Below are 10,385 nucleotides of genomic sequence, written 5' to 3' on the forward strand. Positions count from 1 at the left end.
CAGTTTTGTCACCGCAAGATAAAACCGTTTTTATAATCACCCAAGTTGACATTTAACTCCAAGAATTAGTATTAAATTTATCATTTATCAGGCGATTAAAATTGTTGGCAATGAACCACATATAACATTTGTGGGGGCATATAGACTGCTTAGACTTTTATAGATAATTATTTTTAAAATCCTAGTCTTCATAATTCTACAATACTACTTCTTCTGCCAAAATGGCTCTAATTCTTAGATTTTCAATAGCTCAATTCCAACAACGCATTAGATATGAAACAGAGTTGTATCCAAATATGATTTATTTATAGACAGTGATGCATTTGTACAAACTATGAGGGTTTCTCATGTTGCTATCTTATGCCGCATGTAAAATAGGCATTTAAAATATATTGTTGAGTTATTATTGAATTAATTGATTCATACATCGTAGCTTGTGTATCTGTGTTTGCTTATTAGCACTAATCATCTATTATACAGCTACATTTTTGGCTGGGTGTAATTGAAGCCTATAACTGAGGAGGATGACGCAATCTCTCTTTTGTCTGCCTAGGGGATGTAAATATTTCCCTTCTGCATGGGTGACGGGTCTTTTACACTACTAATCGTTGACTCAACGACCCTTTCTGAGAAAATAACAAATAAGACAGGGTCATTTAGTCTAGAGGTCGTTGAGACAACGACCCCATTTTGATATGTAAGATTTTCTACATAGGTTCGTTGTGACAACGACCCAGTAAAATGAATGAAAAGGGTCAATTACTCAACTGGGTTCGTAGCAACAACGCCACTTTTTGCCTGTTTAGTTGAATATTTCAAAAGATGGGTCGTTGTCTCAACGATTCTAAATTATATTAAATGCTTATATTGAGAGAACCAGGTCTTTTACTCAACCATTCTTTGTGTCAACGGACCAAAATGGAGAAATGTATAAGCAATGTGAAGAAGGGTCGTAGCGACAACAACCCATTTTTCAACTCAAAGGATAAAATATAGTAAGAGGGTCGTTGAGACAACGACCTACTTTAAACTGTTCAGAGGTTCTTTTAGTCTACTAGGGTCTTTATGTCAACTGCGTGCAGCCGGACAATGTGGCGAGATGTTGCCGCGCACCAGTCGTACGGCGCTGAATGTTGCGCTCGTATTGATGTAGCGTACATTATTCTCTTGCCACTATAAATTTACAAATGTAATAATTTGTTTTGTATTATTTTAAAACTATATTAATATAAACCCCTTTTACCGGATACAGATATACTTTATAAGCAGTAATGATAAGACATTACCAAGTAAGAGTGATAAAAATGGAATACAAATAAATATTAAAAATGGAAATTGTAACGATAAATAGCAATTCTAAATATCAAGAATATATATCAAATTAATAATAGTAGATAAAAATTACATACAATTTTGAAAGTAATCAGTAATTTAGCTTATATACAATGAATTATTAAAACGTAAATGTTCATTATTTAAAACTTACATTTTTACGAATTAGTTTGGTTCTCTATATAAACTATACAATTCATGCCAAATAAATATATAATTTTATAAAATTAGTTTATTTGTAATATTTAAACAAATTAATAGAATTTTAGTGCTGTTCACAGCAAAATTGTACTTTTATTTTTCGTTCACTCCTCTTCTAATTTCAATATGTTATTGACTCTATCTATATCTCTTAATTTATAAATAATTTACTTTGTGGATTGAATAAAGTTGATACTTGAAGTTTAATAAATGCTTCTAATACCTGTACGGAATATTGATATATACATGTTCCTACACATTTATGCTTATTAATAATGTTTGAGGTGAAAAAGAAGTCATGGAGAGTTTCTTTAGAGGATTAAGATTTAATATATTAAGATATAATCGTATCTAGTAGTCTAAGGAGAATCTTAACTGTAAGAATAGGTTAAGTGGCTACCATCATTTAACCATTCTTCATTGTAGAAAATGAATTAAATGAGAATTACATTTCGACTACGCCGACAAAACGTGTCGTCAATACATCTTTTAAAAAGGAGAATTGAAAATAATCCCTATAAAGTTATATGCTAAATGTATTAGAATGTGACTAATAATAACTAAAAATAAATCATGGAAGCTAAAAATATGTTAAAAGTTACATCATAAAACTTCTTTTTCCGTTTCAAACCACCATATAGAAATGATGTGGTACAAAATGTTATTATAATTTTAAAATGCCCCTTCTAGCATTTTGTGATTCTTCTTTGCTAGTTTGTGATTCTAGCATTAGCTCTTAAAATTATGATTCGATCTAATCCTTGGGGTTTATTATGTGATTTGTCAGTTTATAGTTAAATTAAAAGATATAAATACTAAATACTAGTTATTATTTTCAAATCACCAGAGATCTAACCATATACTTAGTCTAAAGGAACAAATCATTAAAGAATTACGACATGTTATATATTAACGTTCCAGCTTTAATTAAGGTCTCTATACTACAAGAGTCCACTGCAAGAGGGCTATGGACTTAGACCTCAGTATTCTACCAATTGATCTAAAATTATTTATTAACAATTCATTAATATTGGAATCTTTGAAACTGTTCAAGCAAGCAAAATTTCAGTTATTTAAATAGTGCAAATAGAAATGTTTCACTTCCGACTTCAGAATTCTAAAACATCTTTACTGTCATATGTAATTAGTGGAAAATGGATTTATACGTGGAATTTTCTTTCATAACCACCATTTATTTCGGAAATGCCTGCTTTGCCATTAAAAAGGATGTTTCCGAAACGCATCTGCCATGCAAGCAAAATTAAGTGTGAATCTAAGGGTATCAGTGAGGGTAGCTAGTGCTACATGCAACCAATTGTACTCATATTTTAATAACAGCCACTAAAAGTGAAATTGTTAAAAGATAACTAGCATAAATAACAAATAAAATATATTAATTGACAACAACAATTAACATTGAGTATTGATACAATTGTATCACTTAAATTATTGAAAAATGCAGTAATAAGTATTGAGCCTTTTTAACCGTTACATACATATGCGGTTATTTTAGTAATTGAGCAGTAAAAACACGTTTGGGTGTATATAATTTAATCAGTAGGTTATTTCAGTCAATGTATTTAGTAATACAAATAAAGCGAATTTCTCTCTCATCAACTACGAAGTAGACAAATGTCTGGCTATATCTCGCCAATACCCGTATTTGACCAGCTTCCCGACTTTAATATTAATTTTAGAAGTACGATTTTCAACCAATATTTTTCTAATTACATTCTCTTTAAATTAGATTATGTTACTTCCCTTGATACACTCGTCAGTTCCATACACAATCACAAAAATGTTAAAATTTGTATGTTTAAAAGTTATAATTTTATGTTTTGTACTTTAATTATTTTATTTTTTTACGATTTTAAAAACACTACATATATACAGGATGTTTTGCATATTTTATGAAAATGTTTTAAATATAACTAAACCTATAGTATTATGTACAGAAAAGAACTTGGAAAATGGCTAGAAAACAAAAATATCCCCCAATAACACAAAATTTAAAATTATTACCTTTAACAGTTAACTTACCCTCTGCAGTTCCCTCGACAATAGTAAAAAAGTTGATTAAATAGATTAACATTTCAAATATTTTTGTTTTAATGTTGCAATGTTAAAGGCGTTTTAACAAATAACTTTTCCTTTCTTAAAAGGTTTACTGTTAATAACTATATAAACTAATTATGTCAGATAGTATATATAAATTATTTGTATTTTAATATTTAATTTAAAATAACATGTGTTTGTTTATAAAAAGCTCATGCTAATAGCTAGTTTGTGAAAATGCTTATGTCTGCAGTTTGGAAAAAAGTTGGAAAAATATTTATGTGTTTTCGGAAAATGTTTCGTTATTTAGAGCTGGATCTATTAGTATAGACTAGCGGACCCGGCGCGCTTCGCTGCGCATTTCAATAAGTTTCCCGCGGCTTCGCACGCAATTTCCCGTTGAAAACAGTACACTATATTCACTTATTCATTTTCTATCACATTCTAAACATTGCTGAGATAATTGATAGTCGTTCCTTCGTGAGCTTCTTGGGCGCATTATGAAGGTATGTACCACATTCCTGATACTTCTGTCAAAAAAAAACAACTAAGGTTGATTTTATAACATTCTTTATATTTGTAGCCAACGTAAGATAGTAATTATGATATCTGCATTGCTCTTCTGATCAAGCATGAGCATGGTTTATATTAAATAAATATTGCAGTTAAAGGTGAATTTTTACGTCAAATTTGAATTGTATTATCTGGATAGTAAAGTCTATGTTTAACAGTGATTGCAGAAACAGTTTAATCAAAATTTGTCGTTTCTCTTAAGCTTACTCTATGCTTTAAAACTATAAGTGTAGTAATTAAATTATATATAAATATATTTTTTGTCGCATTATATATGTTTACAAAGAACAGCTGATTAAAAATTTGAAAAGACTCTTTCACTTAATAACATATGTTTGCTGCAATGCATTTCTTACGGGTATTTCTGTAACCAGTGGGGCGGAATCCTGAATCGGGAAAGGGATAAAAAGTATCCTATAACCTTCTACAGATCAAGACGAACAAATTAAAAAAAAAATTAGGCGAATCCGTCCAGCCGTTTGTGAGAACGGGTATTTCTGTAACCAGTGGGGCGGAATCCTGAATCGGGAAAAGGGATAGAAAGTATCCTATAACCTTCTACAGATCAAGACGAACAAATTAAAAAAAAAAATTAGGCGAATCCGTCCAGCCGTTTTGTGAGTGATGCTGTTACACACGAACAGTTTTCATTTTTATATAATAGACTAGCCTAAACCCGCGGCTCCGCTCGCGTGGCAGTAGAGAGGGCTACATCAATCAAGCATCGAAAAGAAATACTAATTTTATTATACGTTTTTCCAATTAATTTATTGCTCTACAATACATCGTAGCATATCATAAAATCTATTATAAAAGTTTTTTGTTTATTTTAATGCGTTTTGGTAAACAACGTTATTAGTTGTATTATTTGGAGCATAAATATAAAGGTTCTTCGGGTTTCCGACTCTTGAGCAAGCGACGTATAATTGACCGTGCGAGAAACATGAGGGTTCCAGATGGATTCCTGCGACGTTAAGTGATTGTGGTAGCAGATACACCTTCCCGTTGCTGCAACACATTCCTAGTGCCTCGTTTGGAAATTTCCGTGCATGGCAATGTGGGCAAGTTACATTCATGTGACCGATATTCATTTTTGGGTGTTGATTGTAGTCTGCTGAAGGATCGTAATTAAAAGCTTGTTTATACATGTCATGTTGAAGTCGTGCATCGCCTGATCTGTTTGCAACCGCTCGATTACTTTGCATTCTCAATCTATCATTCAAATTTGATGTTTCTCTTTCTTCTTGCGACAGCATCATTCTTGATGCTGATGTTCGTATTCGATTCAATTCGTTTACCTTTGCGCGCTGGTCGTTGCTTTGATTATTACGAATTCGTTTTGTTGCTATCGCACGTGCGCTGTGACGGCTTAAAGCACTTTTTTTTCTTGGCGGCATTATGTTATTTTCCAATAAAATTCGTCAAAAAACTGCTCAAAGGAATTCTGTAAAAAAAAAAAATGTTGAGAAAAACATTCTTCAAAGAATATTTACATGAGAAAACAAAAATACTTGCCTATTTTTTTAAACCTTTTACTGATGGAAAATAACACTGTTCTTGGAAATTGTAAAAAAGATATCAAATCACGTTTATCAAAAATTTGACATTTGTGACACGTTGTAAATGTCAAAAAATGTTTGTTTACATAGAAACGTCAAAAATATTTATGTTTACTTAGTTACTGTCAAAAATAACAACAATTTTTTGTCGCATTATATATGTTTACAAAGAACAGCTGATTAAAAATTTGAAAAGACTCTTTCACTTAATAACATATGTTTGCTGCAATGCATTTCTTACGGGTATTTCTGTAACCAGTGGGGCGGAATCCTGAATCGGGAAAGGGATAAAAAGTATCCTATAACCTTCTACAGATCAAGACGAACAAATTTTAAAAAAAATTAGGCGAATCCGTCCAGCCGTTTGTGAGTGATGCTGTTACACACGAACAGTTTCATTTTTATATATATAGATGAAATAAAATAGTCTTCAAAATCTTTAATAATGCTTACACCTGTTTCATAAATAAGCAATTAAAGTATAAAGGTTTCTATTGGCCGAACGCAGTAAAGCCTACGAGGGCTGGAAAGATATAATTTATTTCTGTTCACAGGACATCTTGAGAACAAACTGACATTATATTATATATAATAGATATATACATTATAGGATTAGATAGCCCAAAATATATAAAACGCTGCAATATATATATATATATATATATATATATATATATATATATATATATATATATATATATATATATATAAGATATACATACTCGTAATACGGGTAACTACGAACTAGTTGTGCAAAGAAAAAAACCATTCTTTTAGACACTTTTAATAGAACAATATATTTTACAGTTACATTGTTTTAAAACGGTAAAGATATGATTAAAATGGTTTTACAAAAGCACCAACAATTGCTCTACAAATAGGACATGTTAGTGGCAGGCGTATGTATGTTGTAAATAGTTCCATCGCCATTTGTGACCTGATGAAATATTTCATACTCGGTCATAGAGACGGCGCACAGCCTGCACACTACAATGTGTCCACAAGGTGTGGCCATCCATTCATCGTAAGACACACGTTGCAACGCGTGTCTCCACTTCCTGGTTCTGAAGCCCCTTCGCAGTTTAAAGCGAGGCCCATTTTTATTTCGCTAATCTGCCGCTCGATTTCATGAGATGTCACAAATTCAGTAGTGTCATTGATGGTAGGCACGAGCCTGTAATTTATATACCTCGATGGTCTTACGTCGGATTGTGCTCGCTGCATCTTTAAATGACGTTGCCTCTTATATCCATGAAAATAGTAAGTAAAATTTGTAGGCTAATTAACAATATATTTTTTCTAACCTCACATATATTAAAAAAAAAAACAAATTATTTTAAATTTCATTCATTATTTTGCATTCAGTTTATTTCTGTTTTTATCTGCAACAATTTATTTTCAAATGTGTCATCAATTTTTTTACTATTGTAAAGTTTTTAACTATTGTTGAGGGTTTTTTGTAATCACTGAATCTTATTTAGAGTTATTATATCGCATGGTTGTATTGTATTTAAATGTCGTGTGATATAGGATATTAGGGATTCCCTAATTTCTGCTAATTTTTCAGTGTCAGATGTGGTTGAGGCTTGAGAAATTTATCTTATTGCTGACACCTGGTAGGTAGGAGCAGATGTTATAATATGGAAGAAAGGCTATTATGTAGACTTATCTCTTTACCCAATACCCCTCACGGAATTTCTGAGAATAGTTTTATAACCCCTTCCACGTAATTTCATTAGACCCATTCAGAAGGGACACGCAAACTCGAGACCGGTTGTAATAAAACTATTGCATTGTCTGCTAACGACACCATTTTGAGGAAGGAACCACCTCACCCGAGCCTTTACCTGAGACTACCTCACTGTTGTTTCTGTAGTTGTAGTTAGAATATTTAAGTTTCATTCCATTGATATTTGACCATAGATTAATTTAAACTGTTAAAACTATTCAATGCAAACAAACCTCTTTTAACAACTTATACATGTAATTAACAAATCGATTACATGGTATAGTTGATACGCTAAATATTCTACAGTTACACGATAGGATTAGCTACTGAGTGGTAAGAAAAGTTTGATATCAGATGATGTATATAGTGTCGACTACAGTAACTCACCTAGACTTATAAATGAACTCAATCAGATATAATAAAAATAACACACGGGTAGTGGAGCGCACAGAATTCAAGTACGTATATGTTACAATATACCTAATATATTACGCTCAGCCGAAAAGCATGAGTATACATGCGCCAAAATGGAGCTCCTTCTTGTCTATGTATAAATAAAGATTCATATAAAATTTAAAGCATACAAAAAAGACATTTTTAGAAATATCTTGCGGATGGATAGGGTACTTGTGTTACCATGCCACATCTAAAAATGTCATATGACTGTACACAGTTTGCTTACAAATGTATTTCTTCTGCGATTTTCCCGTCACTGTACGGTTAACCGCAATAGCAATTTAAAAGTGATCGCTATAAATCAATAACCATATATAAATCAATTCGTTTTCGATATATTGTGCGGTCATACAGACATACAGAAATTAAATCTTTCGTCCTTCTCAGATGAGTGGCTGCGGCACTGTCAATAGAATTCCTCATAGTGCATGTTTGGAGTTGTAGTTGTCACAATCTAGTATTAGTGTTTTTAGTGTTTTCATTTGTTTGCAACGTTTTCATTTTAACTTTAATTTGAACGTTGGGTACTGTTTGATTAACCATTTAATAATAATTAGAAACCTCAACCTGTTTCCGACAGAAGTAGAAATATGAATGACAGTTACATTATTTCAGTTTATGTACATGAGTGAAATATATTTTGAATACATAAACAAGAAATGGGAATCATAACAAGAAATGTATGTCTTAAAAATATTTCTTATATTTTATAAATACAACTGTTACCAGACTTTAAATCTATTTCAATAATATACACGTATAATAAACAAAATATTTCCATATAATACTTATACAAAGTATTTACCCTTATATCAGATGTTAGGACTAAACTCGGCACTGACGCAGCGCCTTCATGTCAACCGGGCTAGGAGTTGACTGATTGACCCTGTTTCGTTTGAAAGCGCTTGTTTGGGACGGAGGGGCGTTGAGACAACGATCAGTTGAGTAAACGCCCTAGAATGTCTTATTTGAGGTTAGATGCATTATAGGGTCTTTGAGTCAACGACCCCTTAATACATATATTTCAACTTATTCTGAAACTAGGTTGTTGATTCTACGAACCTTTTTCTACTTTTCAACTTTTAATTTATATTTGGGCCGTTGATACAAAGATCCGTAGTGTAAACGGCCCAATTTAATGAATTAGATAAAAAATATGGAAAAAGGGTCGTTGTGTCAACGAACCCACTTGTAGTTCTATTCTTATATTCGGTATATGGGTCGTTGTGACAAAGAACCATTGGATTGAACTTTTAGTTTTCTTAGTAAATCGGGTCGTTGTCACAACGCTTCGTAGAGTAAAAGACCCGTCACCCCTGTTATTTGTTATTTTTTCAGAAAGGGTCGTTGAGTCAACGATTAGTAGTGTAAAAGACCCAACACTAATATTGCAAATATAAAAATAGGGTCGTTGAGACAACGATTCGTAGAGTAAAAAAGCTGCCCCCTCTGCATGATTGTCTCTATGCCTAACTCTCCGCCTGACATCTCGAGAATGAATCAAGCTATGGTATGAAATTTAGTGAGTGACCTCAACGAAGACTGTTACGCGAAGCATGGTGTGGAATATACATACCTTGTGTTAATATTGTGCTAACTTGAAGTAGCATCAAACACTGTAATCCAGAGTTTTGGTTTAAATCGCGTCTAAAAATATTTGATAACACAATATAAGTACTTTATTGAAATATTTCAGTCTTCCTGTAGAAAACCATTTTTTGACGAGAACTATTAGGTAAAAGGGGCCTAATAGTTTTTGAAATATTTCAGCCTTCCTGTGGAAAACAATTTTTTCTCAAGAACTATTAGGTAAAAGGGGGAGGGGGCTAATATTTTTTGAATAAACCTCTTCACAAAGAGGGTTTAATTAATGTTTCAAGATTTGTACGGCCTTAGATAACTCTCAACAGCAAAGTCCAAATAATTCAAGACTTGAATTTTGTTAGCATTTTCGACGTTGTTTAGCCGAAACCTTTGATATCATAACACCACCGTGTAAACATTTTTTTAAACAACATTTTATTTATTTACAATCTGTTTAAATTGAAAAGAACGATAAGTAAATACCATGTACAAAAACAACATTAACAATTAAAATTATAGTTGCATGTTAACCATTATTAACACTAACATAACCTTGTAAACCTAAGAATTGAAATGAAACACAAAGTGTTACCAACTTATCTTGTTTCTTAACATTGTGTATAGACATCAATTTAGTCGAATTCATGTAAAAGTGCAATTTTACAGTAAATGTTATCTAACAATATAAAATTTGACATAGTCTCTTAATATTATATATAGACATCAGCCAATGTAAGCGAATCCATTCACAAATGCGAATTTACAGTCAATGTGCTCTAAATAATATCAAATTTTACATAGTGCGTCACATAGTTCGAAAAGTAATAAAGCATACTTTTTAATCCATAAGAATAATGGCTTCTTTGTTAATGTTTGTGCCCGTTGCGCTATTGCGT

Source organism: Homalodisca vitripennis, chromosome 1 (assembly GCF_021130785.1).
Source record: "Homalodisca vitripennis isolate AUS2020 chromosome 1, UT_GWSS_2.1, whole genome shotgun sequence".
In the NCBI taxonomy this organism is placed as follows: domain Eukaryota; kingdom Metazoa; phylum Arthropoda; class Insecta; order Hemiptera; family Cicadellidae; genus Homalodisca; species Homalodisca vitripennis.